At 45.2% G+C, this 19,564-nt stretch overlaps 1 protein-coding gene across 2 annotated transcripts in view; it reads right to left on the bottom strand.

Moving 5' to 3' along the window:
- The window catches only part of NFIX (nuclear factor I X), a 289,130-nt gene that overhangs the window by 244,735 nt on the left and 24,831 nt on the right, over positions 1-19,564 (bottom strand). The window lies entirely within an intron of this gene.

The following is a 19,564-nucleotide window of genomic DNA, read 5'->3' as shown; positions in this document are numbered from 1 at the left end:
GATGCCAAGTCACTTGTGCTGAAAGTCACTCGCGCTCCCTATGACATCCCAAGGGACGGGCAGACACCCAGCCCGCATGTGTCCCGTCTCCTCCCTCTCCCCCCCCCCAACCTTTCCTGCATCCCCCGTTCCTAAATTTCGGGGACGGCTTGTCTGGTGAGGACCCGGGATGGAAAGTCTCCGCCATTCTTCCCGTCTCCGAACCGAAGTCGGTCCCAGGCGAAACTGGAGAACTCGAGGGCGGGGGGGGGGGGGGAATCCGCTCCTTCGAAGGCCCTGAAACCGTGCCTTACGTCGGGGTGGTTGTAAAGCGAGCCAGGAGGCGCGTGTGGCTATTGGGCAGGGAAGACGGTTACAAGGTATCCCGAGAAAAGTCTCCCTGGCTCTATCTGGGTTTGGAAAAGGCAGCCAAGCCACCGCAATGGTTTTGCTTTCGGGTTGAACCGTCGCCCGGCTCTGGCCAGTTCTCACTCGAAGGCCGCGCAACAGCAGCAGCTTCGTTTGTCAAAGTGGGGCGCCGAAGGCTCTGGCCGGGCCTTCCCTCCTCCGAGGCTGAGCAAGCGGCTGAGGAAGGCAGGCCGAGTGTGCCGGCAGCGATCACGTCGGAAGAGGGCTGAGCTGGCGGTGGGGGGTGCAAAAGAGCCAGCCTTTCCCTAGAAAACCTCGGGTCCCCTCACCCGTCCGGCCAAATTGCAGGCGGGCCCCCTCCGCTACCCCTGCAGATCCTTGGGCGGCTGGACTTGCAGTAGGGAGAGAGGCTTCACCTAATGAATAGCCAGCTTCAATCAAGGGCCTCCTTGGTCGGCCAGCGTATTTGCGTGGAGAGCAGAGGAAGAGTCTGTTTCAGGTTCAGAAGCGCAGGTTGGAAGGTGGGGTGTTGGGGGAGAAGGAAAGGCCTGCCAAGACCACCACGACTCCTGCTCTACCCCGACCTTCTTCAGAACCACAGTCAATGCGATCGAAGAGGGATCTTTTTTCTGTTTGCCTTTGATTTGAACGAAGTCTCTTTAGAGACTGGCTCGCCCGTGGCCATCCTAAAATCGAGGAAAAGGCCACTTGCTTGGCTTCCCTGGGCCTCCTGCTGCCTTAGCAGATGGGCCTCCAGGTTCACTTACAGCCGGCCCTTCCACAGAGGGTCTTAACAGAGGAGCAGAACCAAAAGAAGAAGAAATAGCAGAAGACACAAACCCCGCCACATATAGACAGAGTACAGTTTCAGAAAGTGCCTGGCCCTGAACCTTGAATTGCTTTTATACCACTTGAACTCTCAGGATTCCCCCTCTGATTAAACTTGGGGGGGGTCCCATTATGTCTCAGAGTCCTTTCCCATTCTGACCATGAATGGCCGCCAAATCAGTTGGAGTCAGTGCAGGGATGTCTATGAAATAATAGCAATAGCGGTTAGACTTATATACCGCTTCATAGGGCTTTCAGCCCTCTCTAAGTGGTTTACAAGAGTCAGCATATTGCCCCCACAGTCCGGGTCCTCATTTCACCCACCTCGGAAGGATGGAAGGCTGAGTCAACCTTGAGCCGGTGAGATTTGAATCGCTGAACTGCAGATAGCAGTCAGCTGAAGTGGCCTGCAGTGCTGCACTCTAACCACTGCGCCACCTCGGCTCTCAGAAGGCTCAGTCCCCCCCAGCTCTCATCATGTATCTGCCTCTAGGTCAGTGTTTCCCAATCTTGGCCACTTGAAGATGTCTGGACTTCAAGTCCCAGAATTCCCCATTTTTTTTACTTCATCTAGAGGTATTCTACTAAAACAGTGTTTCTCAACCTTGGCCACTTGAAGATGTCTGGACTTCAAGTCCCAGAATTCCCCATTTTTTTTACTTCATCTAGAGGTATTCTACTAATACTAAAGCATTCGCTGGCTGGGGAATTCTGGGAGTTGAAGTCCAGACATCTTCAAGTGGCCAAGGTTGAGAAACACTGTCTTAGACCAAACAGAGTTAAGTAGCTAGTGAGTGTTACACAGGGTATCCCAACAACAGCACAAATGTATTCCAGTAGCGTTCTTTTTTTCTCTGCATTTTATGAGGATGTGTTCATCTAATTACCATTATATAGTGGTATTATATATAACATTATATATATGTTCTCCTTAACAGTACCAGGGTCAGGAATTGTGCCTTCCTCCTTACAACAGCCCACCTTTGTGTGAATAAATCTTCCGTGCTTCTTCAGCCATGACTCATTCATGAGACTTTTAGGAAGATCTATTGACTAGTTTATGGAGGTGCTGGGCATGACCCTAACCATAACCCTTTCCCTCCAGTTCTGGATCATTATCTTCAGGCCCATTCAAGCGTTGGAGAGCAGAAGAATCTAATTCTTTCACACAACTCTCCTCCATACCTCAAGGGCAACGGCAGAGACCCAGATCAACCTCATTTCATTTATTAAATTTATAGGCCGCCCAATCCCGGAGGATTCTGGGCGGCTTACAACGAAAGAAGAAAAAAGAAAAGCAAAATAAAAGAATAATTTAAAATTCACAACACACATAACGTTCTAATCGGGGCTGGACCTCAACAGTGAGGTCAACAGCCCCAGGCCTGCCGGAACAGCCAGGTTTTAACGGCTTTTCTGAAGGCCATGAGGGTGGGTGAGGTCCGCGTGACCCGTCAAAACCGCGGTCCACTAAAGCGTGCCCGATCAAAGCGCGTACGTGACGTCATCAGCAGCGCGACAAATAAAATTAAAAATAAATTAAATTAAATTAAAGCAAGCCGATTCACATAAAGGTAAGGGTTAGGGTTAGGGTTAGGGTTAGGTTAAGGGTTAGGGTTAGGGTTAGGGTTACGTTAAGGGTTAGGGTTAGGTTTAGGGTTAGCGTTAGGTTTAGGGTTAGGTTAAAGGTTAGGCTTAGGGTTAGGTTTAGGGTTAGGTTTGGGGGGGCTAGGGTAAGGTTTTCACGTTCTTTTTAAATTTACCGCTCACAGCGTGCCGTTTTCATCGCGCTGTGATGACGTCACGTACGCGCTTTCGTCGAGCGCGCTTTAGTCTACCGCAGATTTGTGGTGGAACCGAGGTCCGGATCTCTGGGGGTAGCTGATTCCACAGGGTCGGAGCAGCCACAGAGAAGGCTCTCCTCCAGGGGCCCGCCAGCCGACACTGTCCGGATGACGGTATCCGAAGGAGGCCCACCCTGTGGGATCTTATCGGCCGTTGGGAGGTATGTGGCAGTAGGCGGTCTCGAAGGTACGCTGGTCCTGCAATCTGCAGAGAAAGTGACCCGTGTTCTGAAAAGGCAAAGCCCTTTGTGTTCTCCCTTCCCCTCCCCTCTCTCTCCATGATTACTTGCACCTCACAAGTCCTCAGTTAATGATCATAATTGGGAGCAGGCACTCCGAAATTACTAAGCAACGCAAAATGTGTAAAATGTGATATCATATGACTGCCCTGACTCACAACAGATTTACAGCAGTTCTACGGATTCCACTCGGGGTCCTTATTTGAATCCTGCTGTGGCTTTAGGAATGACATCCCATGATCACCATAATGCAGTGGTTCCCGAACTTGGCAACTTTAAGACTTGTGAACTTCAACTCCCAGAATTCTCCAAACTTGGCAACTTTAAGACTTGTGGACTTCAACTCCCAGAATTCTCCAGCCAGCTCTGCAGAGCTGGCTGGAGAATTCTGGGAGTTGAAGTCCACAAGTCTTAAAGTTGCCAAGTTTGGGAACCACTGCCATAATGCAACCTCCTGCCAGGTTTCCCCAACTGACTTTGCTTATCTGAAGCCGGCGCGAAGGTTACAAACAGCAAACTTGTGACTATGGATTGCTGCAACCATTGTAATTGCAAGCCGTTGTGAGCACCTGAATCACAACCGCATGACTGGGTGCTGCGGTGGGCACGACTTCAAGGATCCGCTGTAAATCTTAGCAATAGCAATAGCAATAGCAGTTAGAGTTATATACCGCTTCATAGGGCTTTCAGCCCCCTCTAAGCGGTTTACAGAGTCAGCATATTGCTCCCAACAACAATCCAGGTCCTCATTTCACCCACCTCGGAAGGATGGAAGGCTGAGTCAACCTTGAGCCGGTGAGATTTGAACAGCCGAACTGCAGATAACAGTCAGCTGAAGTGGCCTGCAGTACTGCACCCCTAACCACTGTGCCACCTCGGCTCTTGTTCAGTGCCATTGTAAACTCAAAAGATTGTTAATCAAGGACTATCTGTATTGTACATGCAGCAGGGTGGAGAATAAATGAATTGTTATTACCAACTTCGATACCGCTGGCATCGTGTGAAAGCCTGCAATAAAACCCTAATATGATTAAAGACCACCATGCTGAAACCACGCCAGTGTCCTTCCTTAGCAAGCACCACAAATGCAAAATAGTTTGTCAATCCAAGGATATCCTTAGCTTTACCAGTGTTGAGAATTCTTATTCTGGCACCATCCAGGAGCACCTCAAGAGGGGTTGGGCGTTGTCATGTTACCCTGGAGGGAAATCAGGGAACCACAGTGACTTGAAACAGAAGTAATGGCTCTGCAAAGGAGACAGCCATTTTATGCCAGTAAAGTTTTCTCTCTACTCAAGGTTGGTGCTAAGCACTACAACTCAGCAGTGGAGAATATAGCAATAGCAATAGCAGTTAGACTTGTATACCGCTTCATAGGCCTTTCAGGCCTCTCTAAGCGGTTTACAGAGAGTCAGCATATTGCCCCCAACAATCCGGGTCCTCATTTTACCCACCTCGGAAGGATGGAAGGCTGAGTCAACCCTGAGCCGGTGAGATTTGAACCGCTGACCTGCTGATCTAGCAGTAGCCTGCAGTGCTGCATTTAACCACTGCGCCACCTTGGCTCTGAGCCAAGGTGGCGCAGTGGTTAAATGCAGCACTGCAGGCTACTGCTAGAGATCTACAGTTTAAAAGTCATTCCCTATCCTTAATTGAACAAGCGATGCTATGAAGGTTCTGTCTGAGTGGCTGGAGGCCATAAGAGTATGGATGCCGAGGAACTGACTTATAGCAATAGCAATAGCAGTTAGACTTATATACCGCTTCCTAGGGCTTTCAGACCTCTCTAAGCGGTTTACAGAGTCAGCATATCGCCCCCCCAGTCTGGGTCCTCATTTCACCCACCTCGGAAGGATGGAAGGCTGAGTCAACCCTGAGCCGGTGAGATTTGAACAGCCGAACTGCAGATAACAGTCAGCTGAAGTGGCCTGCAGTACTGCACCCCTAACCACTGCGCCACCTCGGCTCTTCAGAGATTGCCATTCTCTGGCCTAAGACTATTGGACTGTTTGTTCCATAAATGTCATTAGCTTCAACTCAACCATGGGGAAATGGAGTAGCTGTGGGCTTTTGCCCCCATAGGCACAAGTGATATTTCACCTCTGACTCTGTATGGGGTGGCCCTTCCCTGGAGTAAGTTGGTGCGCAATTTGGGGGTCCTGCTACACTCATCGCTGTAGCTTGAGGAGCAGGTGACATCCGTGGCTAGGGAGGCCTTTGCACAAATGCATCCAGTGTGCCAATTGCACCCAACCAGGAGGCCTTGCTCACAGGCACTCATATCTCGATCACCTCCTGTTTGGATTACTGCAATGCATTGTACATGGGTCTGCCCTTGAAGACCACTGGAAGCTGCAACTAATTTAGAGCATGGCCGGGAGCCCAGGATTTACCGAAAGAACACCTCTGTTGTGCTACACTGGCTCCCAGTTACTTTTCGGATGCAATTCAGGATGTTTATTATTACCTTATAGTTATAGTTTTATTGATTTGTATGCCGCCCACTCCCGAAGGACTCCGGGTGGCTTACAATAAAACAAGGGAGGGGGAAATAATACACAAACAACATTAAAATATACAACAATTACAATCTCCGGGGGGGCTGGATATTTCGAGAACCTCCCGGCCTGCTGGAGCAGCCAGGACTTAACGGCTTTGCGGAAGGCCGGGAGGGTAGTAAGGGTCCGGATCTCAACAGGGAGATCGTTCCAGAGAGCTGGAGCTGCGACAGAGAAGGCCCTCCACCGGGGAGTCGCCAGCCGACATTGGCTGGCAGATGGAATCCGGAGGAGACCTAACCTGTGTGATCGAATCGGTCTATGGGAGGTGATCGGCAGGAGGCGGTCTCTCGGGTACCCAGGTCCGATGCCACCTTCAAAGCCCTATGGTCTCCCTAAATCAGGGGTAGTCAACCTTTTTATACCTACCGCCCACTTTTGTATCTCTGCTAGTAGTAAAATTTTCTGACCGCCCACCGGTTCCACAGTAATGGTGATTTTATGAAAACCTAATGAAAAATTTTAAATAATGCTATGACGTTTTTTTTTTAAAAGTCAATTAAATTTTTTTTAAGAAAGGAAAGTGCTTCAGTATCGGACAAAACCCCTACCGCCCACCATGAAAGCTGGAACGCCCACTAGTAGGCGGTAGGGACCAGGTTGACTACCACTGCCCTAAGTATATCTCTCCTACCATAACAGACAGGGTGGGCAGACTCCTAGTCCCTTCCCTTGAACATTGACATCGTAGGGAATCTAGGAAGCGTGCCTTTTCCGTGGCAGCCCCTTCCCTATGGATCGCTTTCCCCTCTGAAGTTCTTCAGGCCTCCACCCTCCACGCCTTCTGAAAAGCACCAAAGACATGGCTTCTCCTCCCAGCACCAGAATAGAGAGCCGAGGTGGCGCAATGGTTAGGGTGCAGTACTACAGGCCACTTCAGCCGACTGCTATCTGCAGTTCAGCGGTTCTAATCTCACCGGCTCAAGGTTGACTCAGCCTTCCATCCTTCCGAGGTGGGTGAAATGAGGACCCAGATTGTTGGGGGCAATATGCTGACTCTCTGTAAACCGCTTAGAGAGGGCTGAAAGCCCTATGAAGCGGTATATAAGTCTAACTGCTATTGCTAATAGGGTGAGGTGAATGAGAGGATTTAGTAAAGATGTCGGAAATATAACTTTGGGTTGTTTTGTTTTAATTTTTATGGTTTTAAATAGATATGTGTATCGTGCTGTTTTTTTTATTGGGAGCTGCCCAGAGTGTCAGCCTCTGCTTTGCTGCTGCTTCGGCTGCCATTGAAACGGGGAAGGGGGGGCATGGTATTTGGGAGGGGAATCATTATGTGCTGGAGGAAGATTCTAGACGCTGTCCTGACCACCTCATTGCGCATGTGGAGGAAGGGAGTTTCCCGCCAAGGTTAACTGTCCGGCATTCCACCCTGATGATGTCTTTTGAAGATATCTCCCACCTGACTGTTGGGTTGAATTATAATTGGACTATGGACTGGGGTGCCAAGGGGAGGGGATTGACCTATACATGATATTCTTTGCTTTCACGCCCAATTAACCAGATTCAGCTTAGCTTTGCTACTATTCGTTTGTAATTAGTAAAAGTACACTTGATTTCAAACAAATGGGAGTTGAGTGGTTTCTTTCCTGATTATTAAATGAAGCAGCACCTGTGATATAAAAGGATGGATATATAAATGTTTTAAATAAATAATTTTAAATCAATTTTAAATAAATAAACGAACAATTATTATATATTTTTTCTCACCCATCAAATATTCAACAAGATCCCAGCCCTGTACCTCAGCTGCCCTGACGCTCTCTCTCTCTCTCTCTCTCTCTCTCTCTCTCTCTCTCTCTCTCTCTCTCCTTCCCTCCATCCCTCCCTCTTTCTCTCTCTCTCTCGTTTCACAGCCCTTCCTGTTCATCCACGTGGCAAGCAGTCTAGTTGTTCACACAGCAGCAGCTGCTTGCCACTGCCAAGTCCCACATCCCACTGCTGTTTCTACAGTCACTGCAGCCTTGCCGCCTTCCCATTCCTTTATTTATTTAGCTCTTTGCTGCTGTTACAAATCTTTTGGGGAGGATGCTTTATCTTTAATTCAAGCCTCCCACCGCCGGTAAAGCCACAAGGAACTTATTCTAAGCTGCTCCCATCCATCTGTCACCACAGGATTGAAGGAAATGGCATGGAAAAGAGATAAGCGCTAAAAAGGACGGGACTTGAATCTGTTTAGGCAATGCAATCTCAAAAAACGCTTTCACTCCAAGATCACCAGTAGGACAAAAGATCTCTCTCTCTCTCTCTCTCTGAATTCTTCATCCTTTCCATGAATAGTCACTCTACACATACTGGAGTCTTATCAAATTCGCTGTGTCTAGAGTTCATCACCAAAGAAAAGTGAAACCATATAAAGCTGAATCTTTATTAGAGAAGGAGAGGGAAATTAAATGAATACGAATGCCAAGTCTTCAAAACAACAAATTAATTTTGTTCATCAAAATGACATTTTTTAAAAAAAAAACAACCATCCCATTAAACAGAGTTGGCCTTTGCCATATTCATGTTCACCCTTTGTGTTCTACAAGTCCTTCTACTTGGCAATTTTTTTTCTGAAGAAGGTGCACTTCAACCCCACTAATCAGGTTACCAGTCTATGATATCAAAATGAGATGGAACCAATGGAGATAATTCCCTCCAAAGAGCAGTGCACTTCTCAAAGTCACATCCCCTACCCATGGACCTCCAGAATTATTCATAAGCGCAACCATTTGTATTCAATATATTTGGGAGATGTCTCATAAAGGAAGGGTTGATCTCTCGACACAATTTCTCTGCCAAAGCATCAAAAAAAATTTAATACTAAAGAAAATGCGAAGATTAATCAGAAATTAACTCATATTTGCCATTAAAATCAAAGTTGTTTAGGAGCTGTAGATAATCCTCTGGTCATGGTACCTGAAGGATATACACGAATGCAAACCCACACTTGTTACATTTATGTTTTCAACTTACATTACCAATTGTTAGATTTCTGCTAAAATAAATAGGGCTAATTCTTACCAAAATGATGAGTTTTGTATGGCTTTTATACATGAAACTGCAGTTGGAGTTCACCACATTGAACATTTCCTTAAAGTAGTTTTAATTCTGCTCTGATTTTCGGTGAAATCAAAGCATCAAATGGCAATGAAAATACTGCAAAAATTGGTCTGTATGTGGAATGGACTCAGTTGAACGGGATTTGGGCAGAAATACTATTACAAACATATAATTAAACATTCCTAATTTAGGACAAATCATAAGATATCTCCTGCTACTGTCTTATTGTCCCTCAAACACCTTAGAATTCAAACTAGAAAGGTAACCTGTCAGGTTGCTTGAGGCAAAAGATTAGATCAGGTAGCTACTCAAAATACTGCAAAGATTAAGTCATAATCATCTTCACTTTTATTATATGTGTCTATGTCACTGTTTGTACTTCCCCCCCCCCCTGATTTTATGTGAGCCGCCCTGAGTCCCCTCAGGGAAAAGGGCGGCCTACAAATGTTAATAAAATCTCAAAAATCTCAAAATCTCACTAACTTGCACTCTTCAGATGTGCTGTGTCTACAATCCCCCAAATTCCCAGTCAGGAGGTTTTGCAGGCTCAAGTCGCATGGAGGGCACTATGTTGGTCTCATGAGGAATCAATCAGTTTCTTTCTGAAGACCACAGAAACACATAATTTGCCATAGACTACCCTGTATTCCCTTGTCAGGTTGACAGCGGCCACAATTCCATCCCTACACAACTGTCTCCCACTCCATTATTGGGAGCCATCAATCACCGGCAAATATAATGCAGAGCCATGCCAGGGCACAATTCCAAGCTGGTCTATGAAATATACAGCCACCTATTCAAATTATCCCAGATATCTCTCCTCCATTCCCCTCCAAATGGACTGCAAACAATCCTTGCCTGGCCCCTCCTCACACCTTGCTATGAGATGATCCAGTGAATAACTACTCAAGGATTTGCTGCCAAAAAAAAAGGCAGAGTAGCCAATTTTACCTCTCTGAACAATAGACTGCTACCATAATTATTCTCCCTCTCTCCCTCTCTCCCTCTCCCTCTCCTTCTACCTTTCAATTTGCTTTCACGGAGAATGCTTACAGTTCCACACATTTCGAAGTAAATGTAGTGATTGTCAGTGATAAATCTCGGTTGAGGCATCAGTAAACAGATCCCAAAACTGGATCCATGAAGCATAAATTCAAACCCCACTACTGTCAGTGACTTTCTCCTTGACTATACACAATATCTATGCTTCACCGAGATGCCTGCTCTTCCTGCTACCCTACAGGATTTTAATTCACTGGCAATGGCAAATCCAGGAAAAAACAGATTCAACAAAGTGATATAGATATGTGGCAACTGTATCAGAAGTGGTGGTCTTTATTAGTATAACATAAATAATAGGCAAAGTATAGACAGAGGAGAGAAATTAAGATTCAGATATAGACAGCCTTGCCTTCAATGACACAACTTTTGAGCCGAGGTGGCGCAGTGGCTAAATGCAGCACTGCAGGCCACTTCAGCTGGCTGCAGTTCTGCAGTTCGGCGGTTCAAATCTCACCGGCTCAAGGTTGACTCAGCCTTCCGTCCTTCCGAGGTGGGTGAAATGAGGACCCGGATTGTTGTTGGGGGCGATATGCTGACTCTGTAAACCGCTTAGAGAGGGCTGAAAGCCCTATGAAGCGGTATATAAGTCTAACTGCTATTGCTATTGCTAACCTTATACACAACATGTTTTTCCATCCTAATGTTCTCCAGAAGTGTTGGATTTCAAGTTGCCAGGACATATGCTAGTTTAAGCAATATTGCTTTTCGTAAGGACAGAATTGCTTGCAAGAGCCCAGTTTGTGTTTGTCAAACCACCGTAGAAACTAGAACTGAACTCTGGGCAAGTAAGCAGGAGGCAATTGAAGGCTCAGCTTATTCCTGCTTTGGTACATGAATGCCTGACAGTGTAGCCGTAGCCCAGATGCTACATTCAATAGGACATTATACCCATATCTTAACCTAGTAGTGCTCTTTTCTTGAATGGTAGTTCACAGAGTTCTGCCCATCCTCTGGGATATCAGGACCCAAACACAAAGCTGAACTGCATGTCCTTTGCTATCAGCTATTACGATTACCATCCTAGATTAAGCCTTTGAGAGCTGAGGTGGCGCAGTGGTTAGGGTGCAGCACTGCAGGCTACTTCAGCTGACTGTTAGCTGCAGTTCGGCGGTTCAAATCTCACCGGCTCAAGGTTGACTCAGCCTTCCATCCTTCCGAGGTGGGTAAAATAAGGACCCGGATTGTTGTTGGGGGCAATATGCTGACTCTGTAAACCGCTTAGAGAGGGCTGAAAGCCCTATGAAGCGGTATATAAGTCTAACTGCTATTGCTATTGCTAATCTCACCGGCTCAGGGTTGACTCAGCCTTCCATCCTTCCGAGGTGGGTAAAATGAGGACCCAGACTGTGGGGGCGATATGCTGACTCTGTAAACCGCTTAGAGAGGGCTGAAAGCCCTATGAAGCGGTATATAAGTCGAACTGCTATTGCTATTGCTAATCTCACCGGCTCAGGGTTGACTCAGCCTTCCATCCTTCCGAGGTGGGTAAAATGAGGACCCAGACTGTGGGGGCGATATGCTGACTCTGTAAACCGCTTAGAGAGGGCTGAAAGCCCTATGAAGCGGTATATAAGTCGAACTGCTATTGCTATTAGTCTAGGACTATTCTAGCAGTGGTATTTGACAGGCAACATCGGCCCTATTATATGAGAACATTATTGTTAATAAATAACTGCTATTGATTATCTTTGCATTTCAATTTTCACTCCAGGGAGCCTAAAATTGTGAATCCTATTTTTCCCTGGCCCATTTTATTCTCCCCACAATCCGGTGAGGCAGATCAGTAGCCAGGCTGACCCAACTTGCTTCACGAATCAATTAGATCCATCACCTATATTTATACAGTATGCTACTTGAATTTTAATCCTGGTTAGGTTTTCTTTAACTAGGATGTGGCATGCATATGTGATGCATGCCACATATGGAATAGGCTGAAAAGAAATGGATGATTAAAGAAGGAGAAAGAAATGCAAGTGTAAACGTTTATAACTTATGCCATGGCAGCTAGCTAGGACTTGTGCCTGGTTTCTGAAAATTAATGTTTTTGCTGCCAACGCCATAGCCAAGGCTTGGCAAAGGTTCAGCAAAAAAGGACCCGTTGTTTAAAGGACCCCCTTCCTAACCAGTTCCCCCACCCCCCCAGGTGTGCTGGATTACAAAGCCCATCGTCTGTAGCCAACAGAAATGCAATCAATGCCAGTGGTGGCGAGAAAAAAAGGCTCAGTGCTCCACTTCACCCACCTGATCTTGCAGTTTGGAAGAAGTCTTGCCTTAATTGGCAAATAGAAAGAAGCTGCAGATGGGCAGCTTGCATTTCCCTCCCTCTGGAACTCCGTAATATCCAGCGGCTGCTTATTAAAGAGGAAATGGGACTTATTTATTTAGCTCTGCCTAGCTGGAACGGCAACTCTATGTCACCTGCGCAAAAGACAAGCAAATCCGGGAGATTTTGCAGATGCCACCGGGAAAGGAAGAGAAGGAAATGGGAGTTTTTTTTTATTTTTATAAATAGCATTTGAATCCAGTGATGGGATCTATACCTGGAAACCCAACTTAATCAAAACCTTTTTTCTAAATGCCTTCTCCCTCCTTAAACTGTTTTCGGAAACGTCATCCCGATGTCAAGGGAAGGGAATGGAGGTGCACTTTAATATCAAGACTCTATTTCTATTTTATATATATACAGCACAGGTTCGAATCCCAGTAAGGGTATGGCTAGCTGATGAGAGCTAAATAGCTTGAAATAGATCTATACTAGTCTCCCTTTATTTATTTATCAGCACAAATAAAAAAACACAAATATAACAAAGGCAACAGTAAAAATATTGGGTTTCTGTCGTGATGGACTCTTGTGACGAGCCGATTGACAGATGTTGGAAGCAGTTACCTTCCTCCCACACTTGGGCATACCAGGGGTTGTGACTTTAAGTATATACCTCCCACCCTGGCTGGCTGATAAAAGGAGTCGTTCTCTGTAGCTCAAATGGTTAACTCCCTGCCTGGGAGGCAATAGAGCACAGGTTCGAATCCCAGTAAGGATATGGCTAACTGATGAGAGCTAAATAGCTTGAAATAGATCTATACTAGTCTTCCTTTATTTATTTATCAGCACAAATAAAAAACATATACATACATACATACATACATACATACATACATACATACATACATACATACATACATACATATATATATATATATATATATATATATATATATATTTATTTATGTAAATGTGTTTTTATTTTCCATTTTCATTTTCGTACAGTCACATATATACTGTGCACAACCGGGGCCATATAACATTAAACAATAAACACAACCATTCCTCTTGTCAATAATACCCCCCAAAATACAAATCCAATGTGCCTCTTCGACCCTTCATACACCCTTTCTTTCGCCCCCCTCCAACTTTCCATCTTCCCTCCATCATTCCCCTCTACCCTACTTCCCCTCCCCCTCTACCACTCCTCTCTCCCGATACACTCCCTCCCCCCTCCCTTCTCCCCCTCCCTCCAGTCCTCTCTCCCACCCTCTCTACCCCTCTTTCTTCATTTAAAAAAAAAGACTCTACAAACCAACTTTCTTGCTCACCAAAACTGGTTGGCTCTTTCAAACAGAGCCACTGTTTCCAGAGCCCTTGAATTCTGACATTCAGTCACGCCAGGCAGACTCTTGAACCCAAGATCACCAAATGCTGGAGGTAAGGTGCCCGCCCTCAGTTCTTCCTAGGCTAGGCATCTAAGCGTTTTCTCTCCAAACACCTTGGTCTCCAAATAGGTCAGTCAGAACCCCCACCCCCTGCCAACTGTGTGGGGTGCATCTGGTAGCCTGGAAACCCCTTTCCAAGTCCCCCCCATATCTTCTTTTCCTTTGGGGTGAAATAAAGGCAAGACCATCTGTGCAGCCCCCCTTCTTCCCCACCCAAGCTCATTTCTCTGCCAAACCTCTGATGCCAAGGTCTGCTTCATTGTCCCTGGACCTGCCAGCTTCAAGCTGCACTCTCAGACACCACTGGAGCCATATCTCCGCCCCGTTCCCCGAGCACAGTTTTGCTGCAGCAGGAGGGGGCTTGGTCCTTTTATTTATTTCTCCTTTTTTTTTTCAGTGTGGTGAAAGCAAATTTGGCAAGGCCTGGAGTCAGTGTAGTCAGACCAACGTCTCTTTGCCAATTCCCTTCAATCCCGAGCCGCAATTCCCTGCAGCCCCCCACCCCATTTCCACACTGTTTCAGCCCTTGACCCTTTCTCTTGTCTCCGTCGCTCGCAACACAAAATAAGCCTGGCTAAGGAGGAAGCCATTTTAGGGAAGGCTGGCCACATATGAAGCAGGAGGGGAGCCAGAGCCAAAGTGGGGCTCTTGCCATAGCAAAATCGCTGGCAAAGGTTTGGGGGGGTGTGTGGAAAGAGATGGCTCCAGCAGTGCGGTTCCACTGCTCACTACACAGAACATGGCTGCCATTCCTCACCACATGGCAGAGCAATACACCAGCAGCCATACTTCCAGGTATAGGGCATTTTAAACCTAGAATAGGGGCAACCTGCCCAGTCAGAGAAAGTGAATGCGCTCCCTGATGAGCCATGGAAAATTTCCTATGTGGAACCAGCCGAATGGCAGAGGGAAGAATGCCATCCACCCACCCACCCACCCACCCACCCATTACACACGTCTTTTGCACGCAGGTAATGGAGGAACTGGCTGAGGCTATTACAGAGAGACAGGAGGGAATAGCATTGAACCAATTTCAGCCATTTGTGATCAACAAAATGCCGAGTGGTGATATCTTTAACTTCAGCCATTATGGAGCATCCTTGCATCATTTCCACAAAACAGGAAAAACGCAGTCCTATCTCTTTGTTAAACTGATCTGGCTTTGAAGAAGATATCTTTCCTCGAGTTACACAAAGCAGCCAACTGAGGTAATAACAGGGTGCTAGATACCTGTGTTCACCCCCTGAGAAACTCACGTCTACCCTAGGAAAGATTGTGAGTTTGGTAGGCCCATGATGACCCATCATTTGAAAACAGCAGATCAATAGTGAACAAGTTACAACCTCGGTTCACCATGAATTCCCAGACTCTCCTGTTGTAATATAGTTCCTTGTGCAGGTGTGTGTCCTCCATGGCCTAGTTCATACTAGGGCTTGCAGAGTCACACTGAGCCACACAGGAGAAAACAAACTCCTACAACGCCATAACATCCTGATAATGCATAACATAACATCCTGAGATGTGCCCTACCAATGATGCCCAGGATTTGACCATATATAGACAGAACAGCCAAGGTGGTGCAGTGGTTAGGATGCAGTACTGCAGGCCACTTCAGCTGACTGTTATCTGCAGTTCAGCGGTTCTAATCTCACCGGCTCAAGGTTGACTCAGCCTTCCATCCTTCCGAGGTGGGTGAAATGAGGACCCAGACTGTGGGGGCGATATGCTGACTCTGTAAACCGCTTAGAGAGGGCTGAAAGCCCTATGAAGCGGTATATAAGTCTAACTGCTATTGCTATTGCTATAGAACTTTCCTGAGCAGTAGATTAGAAATTGTACTTTTACAGGCTGTTTTTACTCACATGCTGATTGCTCCTCCTGCCTTTGTCCTATCTCAATAAAAGGGGCTCTCAGACCCCCAATCTGGGTCGCTCCATCCCGAGAAAGGTTGTCTCCTGTCTTTTCTCAACATTGGCCTCATGGGCGAACCACGGGAACTTTACACTCTCCAATACCTATTTAGTTTTGTCCTAAATTAGGTTCTGCAAAACTATTTAGAATGTAAGGGTAGGCGTCTTTAAAAAAAAAAAAAAATCAAGGATAATTTAATAATTTTGCCCTTGGGTCAAACTCGTATGTTCAGCAGCAACATTCAAAAAAGCTCTCGCAACTCAGAACATAACTCTGGGCAGAATTTAAAGTATTTGTTTCGGCACTGGAAGGGAAAATTGCAGTCTGGGTAGCTTTGCCTGAAAGGTGGAGTGCATTGGGAAAGGAGAGAAATAAATTTCCACTGTAGATGTAGATGTAGATAAATTTATTTATAGGCCGCCCTTTTCCCTGAGGGGACTCAGGGCGGCTTACAACGTATAGGGAAGGGAGTACACACAATGACATATAAAGACAATACGTAATTAAAAATAGAAGCAACATTCATTCATCATTCGGGAGGGGACGGATTATAATCTTTAACCCCAGGCCTGACGGGATAGCCAGATCTTGAGGGCTGTGCGGAAGGTCTGGAGGGTGGTGAGGGTACGAATCTCCACGGGGAGATCGTTCCAAAGGGTCGGAGCTACTACTGAAAAGGCTCCCCTCCGTGTAGTTGCCAGTCGACACTGACTGGCGGATGGGACTCGGAGGAGGCCTAATCTGTGTGATCTAATAGGTCGCAAGGAGGTAATTGGCAGGAGGCGGTCTCTCAAGTACCCACTGTAATAGGGAATACAATCTACGAAGAAATGAGGATTGAGATTAGATATTCTTCATGAAACATAGTTGAGGAGGAGAAAGGGAAAGACATGGGCATCTTTGGAACAAGCCACCCTCAACATCCCCTTGGCATGGGATGAGAACAGTTTTTCAGTCTGCAGCTCCTGCAGGTCAGCTGGTGCAAAAGAGAGGGGAATTTGAACTTTTAATAATTTTATAGCCTGGTGCCAATTGTGAATTCAGAAGTAAAACTGCACCGAAATAAATGACTTGTTGCATTCTTTAATTATAAGTAGGTTTAAAGAGTTGAGTTAAAGATGCTTCTAATCTGCTATACTTACTGAAAATAAGTTTGGCAGTCAGCAACACACCAGCAATGTGTTTGTTGATGCTTGTTGCATCAAGGCCTCACCAGAGAATGCCTCCAACTTTCATCCAGACTGTGATCTGTTCTGCAACAGTCAAGAAATGAGTGAACAAGTGTGTTAACTTCACGTTCAATTTATCCAAGCCATCTTATGCCCAAGTATAGTAATTGGATATGGAATATATGTTTCTTAGTTGGAAACTCATTAGAGAAGAAGATTCTGTTGCTAATATATATATCAACTAGCAGCAGTGATCTTGGGAGATACATGTGGAGACTTTGGGATTCTCAAGATTTTGTGGTTTCCCTGGCAATTGAGTACTTTCTCAAATGATCACATGATTTGGTTGATTGCTTTGATCAAGAAATGGGTTGGCTGGTATTGAAATGCCCAGGCTGTCATGGACCTTCTGATGATGCAAATTGCCATTGGAAAGGCGAAATGGGGACCCAGGTATCACACATCAGTCACACAAGAAGAGCAAGGTATGTAAAAAGAGAAGTCACCTTCTGGTTGGTGATTCAATCGTAAGGGGTGTAAATTTAGGAAAGGATATGGAGGTTTTAAAAGATGTCAGGTGTCTACCAGGTGCTACTGCCAGCATAGACAAGAGGCTTATTCTTAAGATAGCCAAGAATGCAAGTAAGGACTGTGACGTTGATGCTATTATACATTTTGGCACAAATTATCTGTCCCAAAAAGATGTACTTTCTGTGAAGAATGATTTCCAGAGCTTGTGGTATGAACTTAGTAGTGTAGGTTGTAGGCTTATTTTTTCAGGGGTTTTACCAGCATATAAGAAACAAAAAGAGAAGGGCCAGCATGTAGCAGAGTTTAATGTGTGGCTAAAGGAGTGGTGAAAAAGGGAAGGCTTTGGTTTTATTAGTCATGATGCCTGCAGCTAGTCCAATGAAAAACTGTACAAAAGAGATGATTTGCACCCATCCAAGAAGGGGGCTGAATTACTTGGCATTAAATTCACAGATTTTCTGGATAAACATTTAAACTGAACAGCGGGGACAGAGAATTGATTGATACAGAATATTTCTGACCCCAGCAATCTAAAACTCATAGGGTTATCAGTGCATGTAACATAGATGTTTGTGCTGGTAAGATTATCACTCCTGCTGTCAAGCAAAACCAAGCATTTAATAGTGAGTGCCAATACATGTGCATGAATCATACAAGTGGCAAGAAAATAGGGACAGGTTATGTAGATAGTAAACACAGGATCAATAAAAATGGACTCAAATGTCTATACACCAATGCACAGAGTATGAGGAATAAATAGAGTGAATTAGAAATTCAAGTAAATATGATATTGTTGCCATTTGAGAAACTTGGTGGGATGAAACCCACAAATACAACATACAGCTAGAAGGATTTAAATTATTTAAAAGAAATAGACCAAATAAAAGAGGAGGTGGAGTTGCAGTATATACAAGAAATAACTACATCTCTACAGAAGTAGAACACAACAATGATGAGAACTATCTTGAATGCATTTGGGTCAATATTAAAGGTTGGGGGGGGAAGGACATTGCCATATGTCTATACTACAGGCCACCCAACCAAGCAGAGGAAGTAAATTAACCTTTTGCTACTCAACTAACTAAGATACGTAGGAAGCACACCACAATAGTAATGGGAGATTTTAACTACCCCAACATCAACTGGGAAACAACCTCTGCTCCAAGTGGAAGATCCAACAGGTTCCTAACGAACCTAACAGACAACTTCGTTTCCCCAAAAGTAGAGAAGGGAACAAGGGGATCGGCCATATTGGACTTAATTCTCACTAACAGAGAGGAAATTATAGAAGGTGTTGAAGCCACAGGAACCCTGGGGGCAAGTGACCATGCAATATTGGAATTCAACATTATGCAAACACAAGCAGTAGAACAAAGTCAAACTAGAGTCTTGGATTTTAAGAGAGCTAATTTCAATAAACGTAGAGAGAACTTGGGAAGAATTCCATGGATGAGAATCCTCAAAAGGAAAAAAAAAACTCAAGAAGCTTGGGAAATTTTGAAAAACGAGATTACAAAAGCCCAGTCTAGCACAATACCAATGAGGAAGAAAAATAACAGCTCACAAAAGAAACCAGCATGGCTGTATAAAGAACTCTCTGACCAATTGAAAGACAAAAAAGTTAAGTATAAAAAGTGGAAAGAGGGGGACATAACTAAGGCAGAATATCAGCAAATAGCCCGAGCCTGTAAAGATGAAATAAGGAAAGCTAAGGCTCACAATGAAGAAAGGCTTGCCACAAAAGTAAAAAAATAACAAAAAAGCTTCTTCCAACATGTTAAAAACAAGAAAAGGGTTAAGGAAACAATTGGTCCGTTGCTGGGAGAAAGTGGCAAGAAGGTGACAAGCAACAGGGAGAAAGCAGAACTATTTAACTCATTTTCTTTGCATTTGTCTTTACAAAAAGGGATAAAACAGTCCAACCTATCAAAAACAGCACCACAAAAATCAGAATAGGAACACAAGTTGAAATAGGGAAGAAAATGGTAAGTGAGCACCTGTCTACCCTAGACGAGTTCAAATCACCAGGACCAGACGGATTACACCCCAGGGTTCTGAAGAAACTGGCAGATGAGATCTCAGAACCACTGAACAATATCTTTCCAAGATCTTGGAGCACCGGGAACTGCCAGAGGACTGGAAAAGAGCTGATGTGGTTCCCTTCTTCAAAAAAGGGGAAAAAATAGATTCAGGAAACTATAGACCTATCAGCCTGACCTCAATACCAGGGAAGATTCTGGAAAAGATAATCAAACAATGAATTAGCGAACACCTAGAAGTAAACAAAGTAATAGCCAAAAGCCAACATGGGTTTG

The sequence above is a fragment of the Thamnophis sirtalis genome, unplaced genomic scaffold (genome assembly GCF_051295495.1).
Source record: "Thamnophis sirtalis isolate CommonGarterSnake01/CBP01778 unplaced genomic scaffold, rThaSir2_p1.2 scaffold_3, whole genome shotgun sequence".
NCBI classification, from domain to species: Eukaryota; Metazoa; Chordata; class Lepidosauria; order Squamata; family Natricidae; genus Thamnophis; species Thamnophis sirtalis.
Note: the sequence above shows the minus strand (reverse complement) of the source record. Positions and strands in the feature narration are given on the sequence as shown.